This window comes from Schistocerca serialis, chromosome 2, assembly GCF_023864345.2.
Source record: "Schistocerca serialis cubense isolate TAMUIC-IGC-003099 chromosome 2, iqSchSeri2.2, whole genome shotgun sequence".
Taxonomy (NCBI): Eukaryota; Metazoa; Arthropoda; class Insecta; order Orthoptera; family Acrididae; genus Schistocerca; species Schistocerca serialis.
The window spans coordinates 600043007-600060476 of record NC_064639.1 but is presented as its reverse complement, the minus strand read 5'-3'; positions in this window follow the sequence as shown (position 1 = coordinate 600060476).

The following is a 17470-nucleotide window of genomic DNA, read 5'->3' as shown; positions in this document are numbered from 1 at the left end:
ACAAATTCTGATAAAAAACATCGCCCATTTACCTAAGATCAATGGCGTTAAAGAAATCACGAGGTTTGCAGAATTCATTGTGGCCCTGAAAGGATTACAAGGATAGTCTTCTAAATGTTTAGAAGACACTACCAATGTCTCACCTATTTCGATCCCTGTTTTGGAGGCCGTGTGTCATTCCAAGTCAAAGTGTCCCTGTGCATGTGCAGATGGAACTGATTGATCTGCAAAGTAATTCCCGTTTAAAAGACAAATCTTTTTACGTTAAAACTGTCCAGGAGGTTTACATTGTTTTTCTCAGGTACAGTTTCCACGTCGCCATAAGGGCGTTGCAAACGCAATAAAATACCTCTATCAACGTACATGTGTGATTGGCTTTCTTAGGTTATGAAACTTGATAACAATTGCGTGACAACCTGAGTACGAAAATCTGTGAGACTGTCTGCGTCTGTATGTATGGCAGTCAGTTTGTACCAAATAAAAATTACATTGTTTGTGCAGTGCACAAAAAAATAATTAAATAATAGTGAAAAATTGTTTTGTTTGTCAGCGGCACTCATGAAAGATACGAGATCAGATTGTATGCAGTATGGCTGCATTGCCTTTTAAAAGTTTCACGTTCGCAGTTTCCTCTCTTCCCGCGCATTCGGGAGGACAACGGTTCAATCCCGTCTCCAGCCATCCTGATTTAGGTTTTCCGTGATTTCCCTAAATCGCTTCAGGCAAATGCCGGGATGGTTCCTTTGAAAGGGCACGGCCGATTTCCTTCCCAATCCTTCCCTAACCCGAGCATGAGCTCCGTCTCTAATGACCTCGTTGTCGACGGGACGTTAAACTCTAACCACCACCACCCTCTTCCCGCTCCTCAGGCAGCCAGAAACAGCTACGGCACACGAGCCAGAGCCATTGCCGTGTGCCAAATTCTTGCCTATCACTGGTATAGAAGATGTGAAATATAGTACATAGAGCTACATCATCTGTCTGCACCAATGTTCCTCTCCCGGATCATCACAGACTCAAACTGGGCTTGGATACGAGTATGTCACTGCATGCTGCTTCAGCTGTCTGTGAGAATACATCAATTGTAGTGGCTGATGGGTGCGACGTTCCAATCTCTCAGCAATCCATGATCATACATTACTGACCATTAAAATTGCTACACCAAGAAGAAATGCAGATGATAAACGGGTATTCATTAGACAAATGTGTTATACTAGAACTGACATGTGATTACATTTTCGCGCAATTTGGGTACCTAGATCCTGAGAAATCAGTACCCAGAACAACCACCTCTGGCCGTAATAACGGCCTTGATACGACTGGGCATTGAGTCAAACAGAGTTTGGATGGCGTGTACAGGTACAGCTGCCCATGCAGCTTCAACACGCTACCACAATTCATCAAGAGTAGTGACTGGCGTATTGTGACGAGCCAGTTGCGCGGCCACCATTGACCAGACGTTTTCAATTGGTGAGAGATCTGGAGAATGTGCTGGCCAGGGCAGCCATTCGTGCACCCAGATTCGTCGTTGAGTACACCATCGCAGGCACTCCTGCCTGTGATGCAGCGTCAAGCGTAACCGCAGCCATGTTCTCCGAGCCGATAGTCCATGCTGCTGCAAATGTCGTCGAACTGTTCGTGCAGATGGTTGTTGTCTTGCAAACGTCCCCATCTGTTGACTCAGGGATCGAGACGTGGCTGCACGATCCGTTACAGCCATGCGGGTAAGATGCCTGTCATCTCGATTGCTAGTCATACGAGGCCGTTGAGATCCAGCATGGCGTTCCGTATTACCCTCCTGAACCCACAGATTCCATATTCTGCTAACAGTCATTGGATCTCGACCAACGCGAGCAGCTATGTCGCGATACGATAAACCGCAATCGCGATAGGCTACAATCCGACCTTTATCACGAGGCATCACAACAACATTTCACCAGACAACGCTGGTCAACTGCTGTTTGTGTATGAGAAATCGACTGGAAACTTTCCTCTTGCCAGCACGTTGTAGGTGTCGCCACCGGCGCCAGCCTTGTGTGAATTCTCTGAAAAGCTAATCATTTTCATATCACTGCGTCTTCTTCCTGTCGGTTAAATTTCGCGTCTGTAACATCACATCTTCGTGGTGTATCAATTTTAATGGCCAGTAGTGTATATTCTGTACACGTACAGTTTCGTATTGTGAAAGTACGACCTGTCTTAGTAATAAGGTGGCAGGTCATTTGTAAATGGCAGCAAATAAATAAAATAAAGAAATAAAAAAAATGGCAGCACGTAGGCCATTGTCTGGTTTTCAATTCTAGTGGCAGCAGAGAGAGGCGCGTCGGCAGTGGTGCGGCCAGCCATGTCACTGGACACAGGAGAACTACCATGACGTATTTTCAGACGAGTCCCAGTTTTGCATACGGCGGACGTATCCGTGTTTGGAGGTACTGTGGAGAGTGGACGTTTCCAATTTGCAACTGTCATCGTCATAAGATCCTAGCACCTGGTGTAGGGATATGGAGTGTCATTAGGTAGACTACAAAGTCGCCACCAGTTTAGTAACTAATAATTTGGACAGCGAGCGTTACATTTTTTACGTGTTAAAGACGAAGGATGTGCCGTATGTTCGAGATCTCTGTACACTATCTTTCAACAGAATAACACATTGTCCAGTGTTGTCCATGCTGTCCTAACCGAGACAAAGATACAAAGTATGTTAGAGTGTTGCCCTATCCAGGACAGTCTCCAGATCTACCGTCCTCTGAATACATGTGATCATGGATTGCTGAGAGATTGGAACGCCAGCACCCATCAGTTGATGTATTCTCACAGAGAGCTGAAGCAGCATGCAGTGACATACCCACATCCAAACCCAGTTTGAGTCTGTGATGATCCGGGTGAGGAACATTGGTGCAGACAGATGATGTAGCTCTATCTACTATATTTCACATCTTCTATACCAGTGATAGGCAAGAATTTGGCACACGACAATGGCTCTGGCTCGTGTGCCGTAGCTGTTTCTGGCTGCACACGTCCCCCTGTCTGCGCCTGAGGAGCGGGAAGAGGGGAAACTGCGAACGTGAAACTTTTAAAAGGCAATGCAGCCATACTGCATACAATCCAATCTAGTATTTCTCAAGAGCATCGCTGACAAACAAAACAAATTTTCAGTATCATTTACACTACTGGCAATTAAAATTGCTACACCACGAAGATGACGTGCCACAGTCGCGAAATTTAACCGACAGGAATAAGACGCAGCGATATCCAAATGATTAGCTTTTCAGAGCATTCACACAAGGTTGACGCCGGTGGCGACACCTACAACGAGCTGACATGAGCAAAGTTTCCAACCGATTTCTCATACACAAACACCAGTTGACCGGCGTTGTCCGGTGAAACGTTGTTGTGATGCCTCGTGTAAGGAGGAGATACGCGTACCACCACGTTTCCGACTTTGATAAAGGTCGGATTGTAGCCTATCGCGATTGCGGTTTATCGTATCGCAACATAGCTGCTCGCGTTGGTCGAGATCCAATGACTGTTAGCAGAATATGGAATCTGTGGGTTCAGGAGGGTAATACGGAACGCCGTGTTGGATCCCAACGGCCTCGTATCACTAGCAGTCGAGATGACAGCCATCTTATCGGCATGGCTGTAACGGATCGTGCAGCCACGTCTCGATCCCTGAGTCAACAGATGGGGACGTTTGCAAGACAACAACCATCCGCATGAACAGTTCGATAACGTTTGCAGCAGCATGGACTATCAGCTCCGAGACCACGGCTGTGGTAACCCTTGACGGTGCATCACAGACAGGGGCGCCTGCGATGGTGTACTCACCGACGAACCTCGGTGCACGAATGGCAAAACGTCGTTTTTTCGGATGAATCCCGGTTCTGTTTACGGCATCATTATGGTCGCATCCGAGTTTGGCGACATCGCGGTGAACGCACATTGGAAGCGTGTATTCGTCATCGCCATACTGGCGTATCACTCGGCGTGATGGTATGGGGTGCCATTGGTTACACGTCTAGGTCACCTCTTGTTCGCATTCACGGCACTTTGAACAGTGGACGTTACATTTCAGATGTCTTACGACCCGTGGCTCTACCCTTCATTCGATCCCTGCGAAACCCTACATTTCAGCAGGATAATGCACGACTACATGTTGCAGGTCCTGTACGGACCTTTCTGGATACAGAAAATGTTCGACTGCTGCTCTGGCCATCACATTCTCCAGATCTCTTACCATTTAAAACGTCTGGTCAATGGTGACCGAGCAACTGGCTCGTCACAATACGCCAGTCACTACTCTTGATGAACTGTGGTATCGTGTTGAAGCTGCATGGGCAGCTGTACTTGTACACGCCATCCAAGCTCTGTTTGACTCAATGCCCAGGCGTATCAAGGCCATTATTACGGCCGGAGGTGGTTGTTCTAGTACAATATATTTGTCCAATGAATACCCGTTTACCATCTGCATTTCTTCTTGGTGCAGCAATTTTAATGGCCAGTAGTGTAATACTTATTTGTAATTTCTTATTTTTAGAAATAATTAATAATATTGCAGCTTTAAATACTTATAATCATAAAAGTAATTAACAAATGAAAATCTTAAAATTAGGAATTTATGAAGACAGAAGAGGTCATGACATCTTATAAGTTTTGGACATATTATGAATTCAGAAATTTTTTTTCTAAAATAAACGAGATTCTTCCATTTAAGATGGATAGATAAAAGATGCGACGTGCTGACAGTCAGTGTTGCTCCAAACGGTTTCGACTTGTCCGTGTGGGAATATCATCTGTGAAGACAGTTCCTTTCTCAGGTTGGGTGACATGGCTGTGCTATGCTGCACGTTTGAGTGAACAGTTTGTTGTTCTCTGGCGTGCTAGTTCCACCATTGATAATTGATATTCAGATGATAGTCACGGAATCCTGAGAAACGTGAGCAACAATATCGCGGAACGATAAAACACAATGTCAAATGGCCACGATACTGTCGATTTCGAATTCCGGCACGTAGTATGACATAGAAGATACAGATTACATAATCGAATACCAGAGATCATAAACTTGCTTGATCTTACTCAATAGCAATCACATCGCGTTTTACTTAAAGTAGGATCTACGACTATTTTGCTAGAGAAATTCAACCTGCAAAACTTTGCAGCGCATAAGGCTGTGGGAAAAGAAGGTGATGGGCAGTTTAATTGAAGTGACAGTGTTAACAGGAAAGCAGAGGACAAAACAATCTCAATCTCGTGGATATCACCCATTGCTTTATTATTTCGATCTTATCTTAGACGCATCGAATATCCAGAGAGGCTTCCAGAATCATCAATAAATTACAGGAGCAGTCTACTAAGTACTGAGCAGTGGATATATTACGCTGTATTATTCAATAAATTTCTTGAATATAAATATTATGTATGCCCATACGGTGTAGCACTCTAACTAAGCTAACAAGCCTGTTGGCCAGCTGAGCCGATCGCGAGACATATCGCTCCTCATGAAACCAGATAAGGAAGCGAACCTGTCGTGCAGTCGGCTGAACGATATGGAGTGGACCTAGTGAATGAGTTCAATGTATTGGTTCTTAAAAAAGAACATTACAGTTTTAAGTAATTAGCAGCCCCCTTAGACTGTTTCTACATCTACATCTACATGATTACTCTGCAATTCACATTTAAGTGCTTGGCAGAGGGTTCATCGAACCACAATCATACTATCTCTCTACCATTCCACTCCCGAACAGCGCGCGGGAAAAACGAACACCTAAACCTTTCTGTTCGATCTCTGATTTCTCTTATTTTATTTTGATGATCATTCCTACCTATGTAGGTTGGGCTCAACAAAATATTTTTGCATTCGGAAGAGAAAGTTGGTGACTGAAATTTCGTAAATAGATCTCGCCGCGACGAAAAACTTCTTAGCTTTAATGACTTCCATCCCAACTCGCGTATCATATCTGCCACTCTCTCTCCCCTATTACGTGATAATACAAAACGAGCTGCCCTTTTTTGCACCCTTTCGATGTCCTCCGTCAATCCCACCTGGTAAGGATCCCACACCGCGCAGAAATATTCTAACAGAGGACGAACGAGTGTAGTGTAAGCTGTCTCTTTAGTGGACTTGTTGCATCTTCTAAGTGTCCTGCCAATGAAACGCAACTTTTGGCTCGCCTTCCCCACAATATTATCTATGTGGTCTTTCCAACTGAAGTTGTTCGTAATTTTAACTCCCAGGTACTTAGTTGAATTGAAAGCCTTGAGAATTTTACTATTTATCGAGTAATCGAATTCCAACGGATTTCTTTTGGAACTCATGTGGATCACCTCACACTTTTCGTTATTTAGCGTCAACTGCCACCTGCCACACCATACAGCAATCTTTTCTAAATCGCTTTGCAACTGATTCTGGTCTTCGGATGACCTTACTAAACGGTAAATTACAGCATCATCTGAGAACAACCTAAGAGAACTGCTCAGATTGTCACCCAGGTCATTTATATAGATCAGGAACAGCAGAGGTCCCAGGACGCTTCCCTGTGGAACACCTGATATCACTTCAGTTTTACTCGATGATTTGCCGTCTATCACTATGAGCTGGACCTTCCTGTCAGGAAATCACGAATCCAGTAGCACAACTGAGACGATACCCCGTAGGCCCGCAGCTTGATTAGTAATCGCTTGTGAAGAACAGTGTCAAAAGCTTTCCGGAAATCTAGAAATACGGAATCAACTTGAGATCCCCTGTCGATAGCGGCCATTACTTCGAGCGAATAAAGAGCTAGCTAACTGCGCTGCACAAGAACGATGTTTTCTGAAACCATGCTGATTACGTATCAATAGATCGTTCCCTTCGAGGTGATTCATATTGTTTGAATACGGTATATGTTGCAAACCGACATCAATGATGTAGGTCTGTAGTTCGATGGGTTACTCCTACTACCCTTCTTAAACACTGGTGCGACCTGCGCAATTTTCCAATCTGTAGGTACAGATCTATCGGTGAACGAGCGGTTGTATATGATTGCTAAGTAGGTAGCTATTGTAGCAGCGTAATCTGAAAGGAACCTAATCGGTATACAATCTGGACCTGAAGACTTGCCCGTATCAAGCGATTTGAGTTGCTTCGCAACTCCTAAGGTATCTACTTCTAAGAAACTCATGCTAGCAGCTGTTCGTGTTTCAAATTCTGGAATATTCCATTCGTCCTCCCTGGTGAAGGAATTTCGGAAAACTGCGTTCAATAACACCGCTTTAGCGGCACAGTCGTCGGTAACAGTGCCATCGGCACTGCGCAGCGAAGGTATTGACTGCGTCTTGCCGCTTGTGTACTTAACATACGACCAGAATTTCTTCGGATTTTCTACCAAATTTCGAGACAATGTTTCGCTGTGGAACCTATTAAAGGCATCTCGCATTGAAGTCCGTGCCAAATTTCGTGCGTCTGTAAATTTTAGTGAATCTTCGGGATTTCGCGTTTTCCGAACTTTAAATGCTTTTTCCGTTGCCTCTGCAACAGCGTTCGGACCTGTTTTGTGTACCATGGGAGATCAGTTCCATCTCTTACCAGTTTATGAGGTATGAATCTCTCAATTGCTGTTGCTACTATATCTTTGAATTTGAGCCACGTCTCATCTACATTTGCATAGTCAGTTCGGAAGGAATGGAGATTGTCACTTAGTGACACTTCTAGTGACACTTTATCCGCTTTTTTAAATAAAATTATTTTGGGTTTGTTTCTGGTGGATTTGGAAGAAACGATATTGAGCCTAGCTACAACGACCTTGTGATCACTAATCCCTGTATCAGTCATGATGCTCTCTGTTAGCTCTGGATTGTTTGTGGCTAAGAGGTCAAGTGTGTTTTCGCAACCATTTACAATTCGCGTGGGTTCGTGGACTAACTGCTCGAAATAATTTTCGGAGAAAGCATTTAGGACAATCTCGGAAGATGTTTTCTGCCTACCACCGGTTTTTAACAACTATTTTTGCCAACATATCGAGGGAAGGTTGAAGTCCCCACCAGCTATAACCGTATGAGTGGAGTATTTATTTGTTACGAAACTCAAATTTTCTCTGAACTGTTCAGCAACTATATCATCGGAGTCTGAGGGTCGGTAGAAGGAGCCAATTATTAAATTGTTTCGGCTGTTAAATATAACCTCCACTCATACCACTTCGCACGGAGTATCTACTTCGACTTCACTACAAGATAAACCACTACTGACAGACACAAACACTCCGCCACCAATTCTGCCTAATGTATCGTTTCTGAATTCCGTTTGAGACTTCGTAAAAATTTCATCAGAACTTATTTCAGGCTTTATCCAGCTTTCTGTACGTATAACGATTTCAGCTTCTGTGCTTTCTATTAGCGCTTGAAGCTCAGGGACTTTCCCAGCACAACTACAACAATTTACAACTACAATTCCGACTGTTCCTTGATCCAAGCACGTCCTGTATTTGCCATGCACCCTTTGAGATTGCAGCCCACCCCGTACTTTCCCGAGGCCTTCTAACCTAAAAAACCGCCCAGTCCACGCCACACAGCCTCCGCTACCCGTGTAGCCACCAGCTGAGTGCAATGAACTCCTGAAGATGACGCTGTAATTTACCGTCTTGTAAAATCATCAGACGAGCGATTACAATAACTAAGTGATCTAGAGAGAATTTCTGTATGGTGCGAAAAGTGGCAATTGGCACTAAACAAAGAAAAGTGCGAGGTCATCCACATGGGTACTAAAAGAAATCCGATAAATTTTGGGTATACGATAAATCGCACAATTGTAGGGGCTGTCAATTCGACTAAATACCTGGGAGTTACAATTACGAGCAACTTAAATTGGAAAGACCACATAGATAATGTTAAGACTGCGCTTTGTTGGCAGAACACTTAGAAGATGCGACACTAAAGAAACGCCTACATTACACTTCTCCGTCCTCTGCTGGAATATGCCTGCGTGGTGTGGGATCCTTACCAGGTAGGATTGACGGAGGACATCGAAAAAGTGCAAAGAAGGGTAGCTTGTTTCGTGTTATCGCGCAATAGGGGTGAGAGTGTCACTGATATGATACGCGAGTTGCGGTGGCAGTCATTGAAGCAAAGGAGGTTTTCTTTGCGGCTAGATCTATTTACGAAATTTCAATCACCAACTTTTTCCTCCGAACGCGAAAATATTTTGTTGACACCCACCTACGTAGGGAGAAATGGTCATCATAACAAAATAAGAGAAATCAGAGATCGAACGGAAAAATTTAGGAGTTCCTTTTTCCCATGCGCCATTCGAGAGTGGAATGGTAGAGAAGTAATATGAAAATGGTTCGATGAACGCTCTGCCAGGCACTTATGTGTGAATTGCAGAGTAGTCATGTAGACGTACATGTGGATGTAGATGTAATTATAAGAGGATTTATCTAACTACTGAATTAAAAGTTTTAACCCAATTTCACCAAAATTAATTACAATTCCTTGTTATAAGCATACACATAAACAAGAAATCAATAATTACACATTAAAATGAGCAATAAAATACAAAGTGAGATGAACTACCAATTATGAACATCTAAACGAATTTAAATCTGAGCTAGGTTGATTTGGCGAAGCCTACAAGGAACAACAGGGATGGTAATGACTGTCATCTCAAAAGACTAATTTCTAACCGTAGATGGGTGTACAGTAATTGGCCCCATCATTCCAAAAAGACTCAAGAAATTCGCATGGAAATAAATTTTGCTCGATCATGGATGAGCCCCATAATCCATGACCACGTGTTACATCATTGTGGCTAATCAAGTTTAGAAGCAATGGACCGGAAGACACCTATCTCTTTTCCTGTCCGAGTAGCTTGTGCTGTAAGATAATCTCAACACAGTTGATGAGGCGGAAAGTCAATTCCTGCATACCGCGTGGCCTGCTGCCAGTCTAGTCTTCAGCTACCACGTGATAGGCTGACCTTCACAGATGCACTTCTGCCTTCTACAGTGTCTCTGATCTCGGAGCGTCCACTTGCCCACGTCTCCAAACCTCAAGCGTCCGCTTCCGCATGTCCAGCCAGAGCGCCCAAAAACTATATCTTTTCTCTCTGTTGTGCATAAAAGCCATGCAAAAGAACTCCAAAGAGATAGTCTGCTAAACATTGGCCGATGACACATTTGTAACCAGTAGTTTAACACCCCACCCAGCAAACATTTTATAAGTTATCCAATAAGCAGCATTCCCGCATATACAATTCTCATAAAACTGAGCTCCACACTGCCACTTTTCAAATATCCTTTTACGTCACCAAACGAACTGTTTTCCAACCTCTGAAATTCCTAGAAAATGGCTTCTTAAACTCCAGCTTACAGATACTTTTTTAGATCTCCCAATCAGCTATCTTCCCGCCTTCCAATTTTTCACTCCATGTGGAGTGGCGTCCAGCTGTCGCACTTCCTTCCCTCACAAGGGAAGAGGAAAAAACTGTCAATAATAATTTCCCACGAGAAAGCAGAGATGAATATCTCCTGATCAGCCTGAGACCCTCCAGCTTTCTAGGAAATGCATACCAACGAAAAACAACATTCCGCCAAACTAGTTTTGGAACAGAGAGATCGCCTTGTAAAAGTAATTTATCCTGCATTGGCCAAACATGCAATACGGCTCATTTTACTGGTCCTTTTTTGGTAGTGACAGGGATGCCCAACAGTGGCGACTGTGTGTGGAATCCTGACTACTTGTCCCCCGCCGGAGCCGACACAGACTATGTAGGTCGTGTAAACTCCTACCTGTTGGTTAGTGTCTGTGTTACCGTCCCTGGTCCACATGACTTCGCTGATAATAGGAAACCGGATATTCTCCCTAGGGAACGCCGGGAGCTGGTCGCTAGCGGCCCCTGTCCCCTCCTACCGTTAGACCCGTCCACCAGTCCAAGTCAGACTGCACAGTAAATACGGGACATGCAATTAACTTCAGAGGTAGCGGTAAATTAAGAGATGTGTTAGCGGCTTGTGCTTTGCATTCACCAACATCACCCATATTATTAGCATTAGATTTTCATCAACCTGTTGAAACATGATGCGGATTACGGTAAAGTGAATCAATATCAATGATATATAAGACGTGCCGTTCCACCCCTTGACTGACACGTTTCAGCCGTATTTATACTTCTCAAAAAGGAATTTCCATTTTTACTCTGTAGACATCTGCAACTATACTCCTCTAGCTACGTTTCCTGTTTCAGTCATTACTGACACGCAGAAAGAACAATTGTTGGTAGGACTCCATGTGAGCTCGAATCTAATTTTACCACCATGCTCTTGTCGCCATATTTACGTAGAACTATGCAACCATTGTTTAACTTTTTTAGGAACGTGCACTCTCAGAATTTTAACATTAAACCTCACCGTGATGCGCAACACTTAGTAGCGTATGCCACTGGAGTTGCACAAAGATCTCCGTGAGCTTACTAAATGTGCCTGTGACCAAATGCACTGGTGTACATTGAATCTTCTCTATTTCCGCTGTAGATACTACCTGTTAAGGTACCAATTTCCTCGGTGAAACTATTTTGTATAAATGAATTTAGATTTTGGACTCCTCTCTGATAGAAATTACTTTTCCTATCTTATTCAGGGTTGGAACTGGTAAGCAATCATCTAACACTGGATAACTAGCTAATGCTGCTATAAATGAAAATGGAAATACAAGTGAATTGTGAAAGATGTCCGTTACATTTGATAACTTCTATAGATACATTTTTTCCGTATCGATTATCCATGAGCAACCTTTGCTCTTATCCTGGAATCAAATGGTGGACTTCCATACGGTGTCTGCTAGAGTAGGATATCTACTAAGTTTCTTTGGTACGTGAGCGGTCTTGCTCAATCTTTTGATTAATAACTTTGACAAAATCAGTTGCATGTCTGCTGCAATGAATGCCCGAGCCGTCACGCACTACCGCATATCGAGAGACTTAACGCGGAAACGGTGGAGACGCGGAACAGTCACCATGCGACAAGAGACACTACAGAACACACCTGCGGGTGTTCTTTTACGAGAAACAATAAGGATATATCTGCGTGGTAGTCAGTCGTTGGATTATATTCATTCTGGACTGATGTGTTCGTACTGCACCAGAAAAGGCCTGTTGCAGTTATCACTGATATTTTTAAATACTGGTCGTGTCCGTAATTTTATTGGGAGAATGTATTGCATTCTCACTTCCCTGATCAACGGTTTATTTTAAGAGTCAGTTTATTTGTAAATGTGACCATTTATTTTTTGTAGCTCTGCGTGCTGTAGTTTCTATATCACTTCGTGAAATTAAGTCAAAGATTTATTCTTTGCAAATGCTATTTCTCATTTAATTTTTTTGCTGGCAGATGTAGTGCGTATAGACGAAGGGCAGCGAGGGTGGTCACAGGCCAGTCTGGCTCCTGGCAGAATTTGACGGGAGATTTGGGAAACGTGAACTGGCGCATGCTTGCAACTCTGCCATAACATCTTACGAAGGCAGAGAAAAAACAAAACTGGATCTATCAGAATTTCGCTGGTGTCCGACCACAGCATGTTAAGTGATATAAATAACAAAAATGAATGTATGTTTGTTCTACACTCCGTTTGTGGATTGAATCGAGAGGAATTTCAGTCACACAACACAATAAGAATTACTTTATCCGATACACCGTGTTTCCTTATTGTACTGATGCAGATGTGGATTTATTCAACTTCGATAATTCTTCAGTATTTTTAATAAAGTCTTTATTTTTAGTTCGCGGCAATAAAAAGTCCAATAATCTACAGATATTGTTAGAAAAATTACTGGAATATTGTTGACAAACACTTACTCAAAGTGAACAATTCAAAAGATACTTGGAGAAATTAAAATAACAATTACTTTCAAAATTCCCTGTAAAATTCTAGTGCAGTCTGAAATTTCCTTGTTATTGAAAAGCTGTTGATGGCAAACACATCAAAGATAGGAACTAACTCGAATGTAAGCTATCTTACTTGTACTGGTGTTAAGGCATTTCGTGCCTCCTAAAAGGAAATGATACTGTACTGGGAAATGCTTTTATGGCAAGGAAAAAGTAGATGAGAAAGGTTTCAGTTACCAATTGAAAAGCACTATCAAAATAGAAGATAGTGTGTTAAAAGAAACTTACCCATATCAATTACTGTAATTTTGGACTGTGCTCAAAACTGCAATCTATGTTTTCCTCTAGACGTATTTTAACATCTCGACAATTCACAAAGAGCCATGGAATTTTCGGGGTTTGCGTTAAACAATGAATAACTTCGACTTTTTGAGTTTTAAATATCAGAATACTTTTCAGGGAGAGTAGGGGTAGATGTGAGGATGGGTGCAGCTGAGCAGATGGATGGGGAAAGAAGGAAATGAATAGTGAGATGGGGGAAGGATGAAATGCACAGTGAAAGGAGGCATGAGGAGAAGCACAGGTAGGGGTGGGAGTAGGAGGTGGATAGAGAGAAAGGGAGAGGAGGAGATGGACAGAGGGAGGGGGAGGAGATGAGGGACGAGGGGATGGACAGAAAGAGTGTGGAGGAGATAGGCAGAAAGAAGAAAAGGAAATGGAGAACTCGACTATGGTGGTCGAACTTCTAATCTTACCGGTGTGCATCACGATTGAAGCGGTGACAAAACCTCATGTTGTATTGCTACAGTGAGCTATGCTGCGCGCCTTCACTAACTCGTCGCAACAGGCCAAAATGAGGCTTGAACTGCCAGGAACTGGAACAAGCGCATCTTCGAAAAGAAAATGGCAGTATTACAGGAATCTGAGTAGCAGCTGAGTGCAACACGTAAGAATATAGCGCCCCTATCAGTCAGGCAACTTTCACAGCTCCCGAGAACCTCGCATGCATTGGAAAATCCTTACTCCTGTCTTGTCACATATGCCCATCAGCAGAAGTTCGTCATGGATGTCCATTGAGGCATTAATTAAGGACATTAGAATGTAAGTTGCTGTTGCGACTCAACAATGCCAGTTGCGATATACTTGGATGACGTTTTGCTTGTGTTGCTGCAGATTGTAAACCTGTGTATCTTAAGCTAACGGACTCGTCATTTCAGTGACTACAGACTCCACCTATGTGAAAAAGTTGTCGGTTGTGATGTGTAATAAAGATTAGTACACCAATGCTTAATGCAGTAAAGGTGAGACCCATGTTGAATAAAGCAAGAACAGTAATGTTTGATAGACAGACGCAAGCGTAATAAGTGAAATTCTTAACTTATATTTACGGCCTGGACCAAATCAAAAGTCATGACGTCCCTTGCGATCTGTGTAATTCCTCCTCGTAATGCTTCTCGTCAAATCAATAATGGTTTCATGATAATTTGAAGATTCTTATGTAAGCAAACTAACATTTAGGTTAAAATGGTTAAAATGGCTCTGAGCACTATGGGACTTCTGAGGTCATCAGTCCCCTAGAACTTAGAACTACTTAAACCTAACTAACCTAAGGACATCACACACATCCATGCCAGAGGCAGGATTCGAACCTGCGACAGTAGCGGTCGCGCAGTTCCAGAATGTAGCGGCTAGAACCGCTCGGCCACCCCAGCCGGCTAACATTTAGGGGTATGGCGTTATTTTATTGGCTCGTTGATAATCGAGTGCCCCAAAGAGATTCAAAGTAAAGTCCAATACACTGTGTGTCACAAGGAATCACTAATTTTTCACGAGATTCTGAATCAGATATCTGTTTCCGACACGACTGAAAAACTTTATTTTTCAATCCAGTTTACTATGCTCTGTTCATATATTAATTAAATCATCAAGGTGTATGCCGGCACAACTCTTTTCCATGACTCCACAGCTCACGGTTCACAACTAAGTACAGAAACGCCGGCAGCTCTAAGTAACTCAACCTCTCTGCGAACAGTTGTCAGCGGCCAGCAACATGCTTTCCTTACGCTTTTTATTGCTGGACATTACTTGACTTGCTATTGCGTACCTGCCATCGACAGAAAACCAACTAATAACAAAAAGCAAAAACATGTGATATCACATGAGAATTTTACATATAAGGGTACACAGCACTTACAAATTACCAGTAAGACTCCAGCTGATTTATTAAAACAAGGTCAAAGGCTAATATACATGCGAACCTTATGCCAAGCGCAACAGAAAGGGCCCTCTCCTTGTTCTTCGGTGCCCTTCCAACATCTGCTATTTGACATATACCCGCCTATTACAGGGGGTGCATTCACTAGACTGTTACGACACGGAGTGTGTCTTTTACTATTAAGCAACAAACGTAAACTGCTGATTACGTGAATCAATTATGAGCTCATGGAACATCGGTCCAACTTTGTGACCACATTAGGGAGATTACAGTAGACCAAACGCAGCATGTCTTTCTTAACGGAGAGAAATTGTCGTATTTGTCAGGCGTCAAAGTGATTTAGAGTGAACTAGAAAGCAGTATTACAAGTATAGGGCCACCGTAGAGAAACATGAGTGTTCTGACTGGTTTGACGCGGCACGGTATGAATTTCTCTCCAGCGGTAGCCTTTTCATCTGAGTGGCAGTTGCAATCTACGTCCTGAATTATTTGTTCGATGTAATCCAGTCTCTGTCTTCCCCTACGTTTTTACCCTCTACAGCTCCACCTACTACCATAGAAGTTAACCTGCGATATCTTAATGGATGCTCAATCATACTGCTCCTTCTTCTTACCGGTGTTTTCCACATATTCCATATTTAGCGGAAAACCTCCTTATTCCTAACCTAATCAGTCCACCTAATTTTCAACATTCTTCCGTAGCACCACATTTCAAATGCTACGATTCTCTTCTGTTCCGATTTACCGCGGTCCTTGTTTCACTACCACACAATACTGTGCTCCAAACGTACATTTTCAGAAATTTATTCCTCAAATAAATGCTCATGTATGATAGTAAGAGACTTCTCTTGGTCACGAATGACATTCTTGCCAATGCTAACCTGTTTTTTATGTCCTCCTTGCTACATCCATCATGGTTTATTCTGAGACCTAGATAGCAGAATTCCTTAACTTTGTCTACTTCGAGATCCCCAATTCTGATGTTAAGTCTCTCACTGTTCTCATTTCCAATGCTTTTCATTATTTTCTTCCTTCTTTGATTTACTCTCAATCCATATTCTGTACTCATTAGACGGTTCATTCCACTGAACGCATACTGTAATTCTTCTTCATTTTCACGCAGGACTGCAATGTCGTCATCGAATCTCATCATTGATATCCCTCCACCTGAATTTCAGTTCCACTCTTGACCCTTTCTTTTATTTCCATTATTGCTCCTTCGCAGTGCAGAACTGAATCGTAGGGGGAGTAAGACTACATCACTGTCTCGCACCCTTTTTCATCCGAGCACTTCGTTCTTGGTCTTCCACGCTTATTGTTCTTGCATATAATGTATATTACGTGCTTTTCCCTGTAGCTTACCGCTATTTTTCTCAGAATTTGAACATCTTGCACAGTTTGACATTGTCGAACGTTTTTTCCATGTTGACAAATCCTATGAACGTGTCTTGATTTCTCTTCAGTCTTTCTTCCATTATCAACCACACCTCTCTGATGCCTTTACCTTTCTTAAGGCCAAACTGATCGTCATCAAACAGATCGTCGATTTTCTTTCCCATTCTCCTGTATAATATTCTTGTCAGAAACTAGGATGCGTGAGCTGTTATGCTCTAATTATACTGTAATTCTTGTACTTGTCGGCTCTTGCTATCTTCGGAATTGTGTGGATGATTTTCTGAAAGTCTGGTGGTATATCGCCAGTCTCTTAAACTGTACATACGAAAGTGAGTACCCGCTTTGTTACCACTTTCCCCTATGATATTACAGATTACGATGGAATCTTATCCATCCCTTCTGCCCTATTTGATCTAAGTTGTCCCAAGCTCCTTTAAATTCTAATTCTAATACTGCCTCTCCTATTTCTTCTCTGTCGACTCCTGTTTCTTCTTCTGTCATGTCATTAGACAAGTCCTACCCTTCACAGAGGCCTTCAACGTACTTTCTCTGCATTTAATAGTGGAATTCCCATTGCGATCTTAACGTTACTACCTTTGCTTTAAATTCCACTGAAGGCTCTTTTAACTTTTCTGTATGCTGAGACAGTCCTACCGACAGTCATTTCTTTTTCGATTTTTTCACATTTTCCGTTCAAACATTCGCCTTAGCTTCCCTGCAGTTCCTATTTATTTCAATCCTAAGTGACTTGTATTACTGTATTCATAAATTTCCCTGCACATTTTTGTAGTTGCTTCTTTCGTCGATCAACTGAAGTATTTCTTCTGTTATTTATGGTTCCTTCACAGGTACCTTTGTTGTATTTACGTTTTTCTTCCCAACTTCTGTCATTCCCCTTTTTAGAGATTCCACTCCTCTTCAACTGAACTTCCTACTGAACTATTCATTATTGCACTATCTATAGCCTCAGAGAACTTCAAGTGTATTTCTTCATTCGTTAGTACTT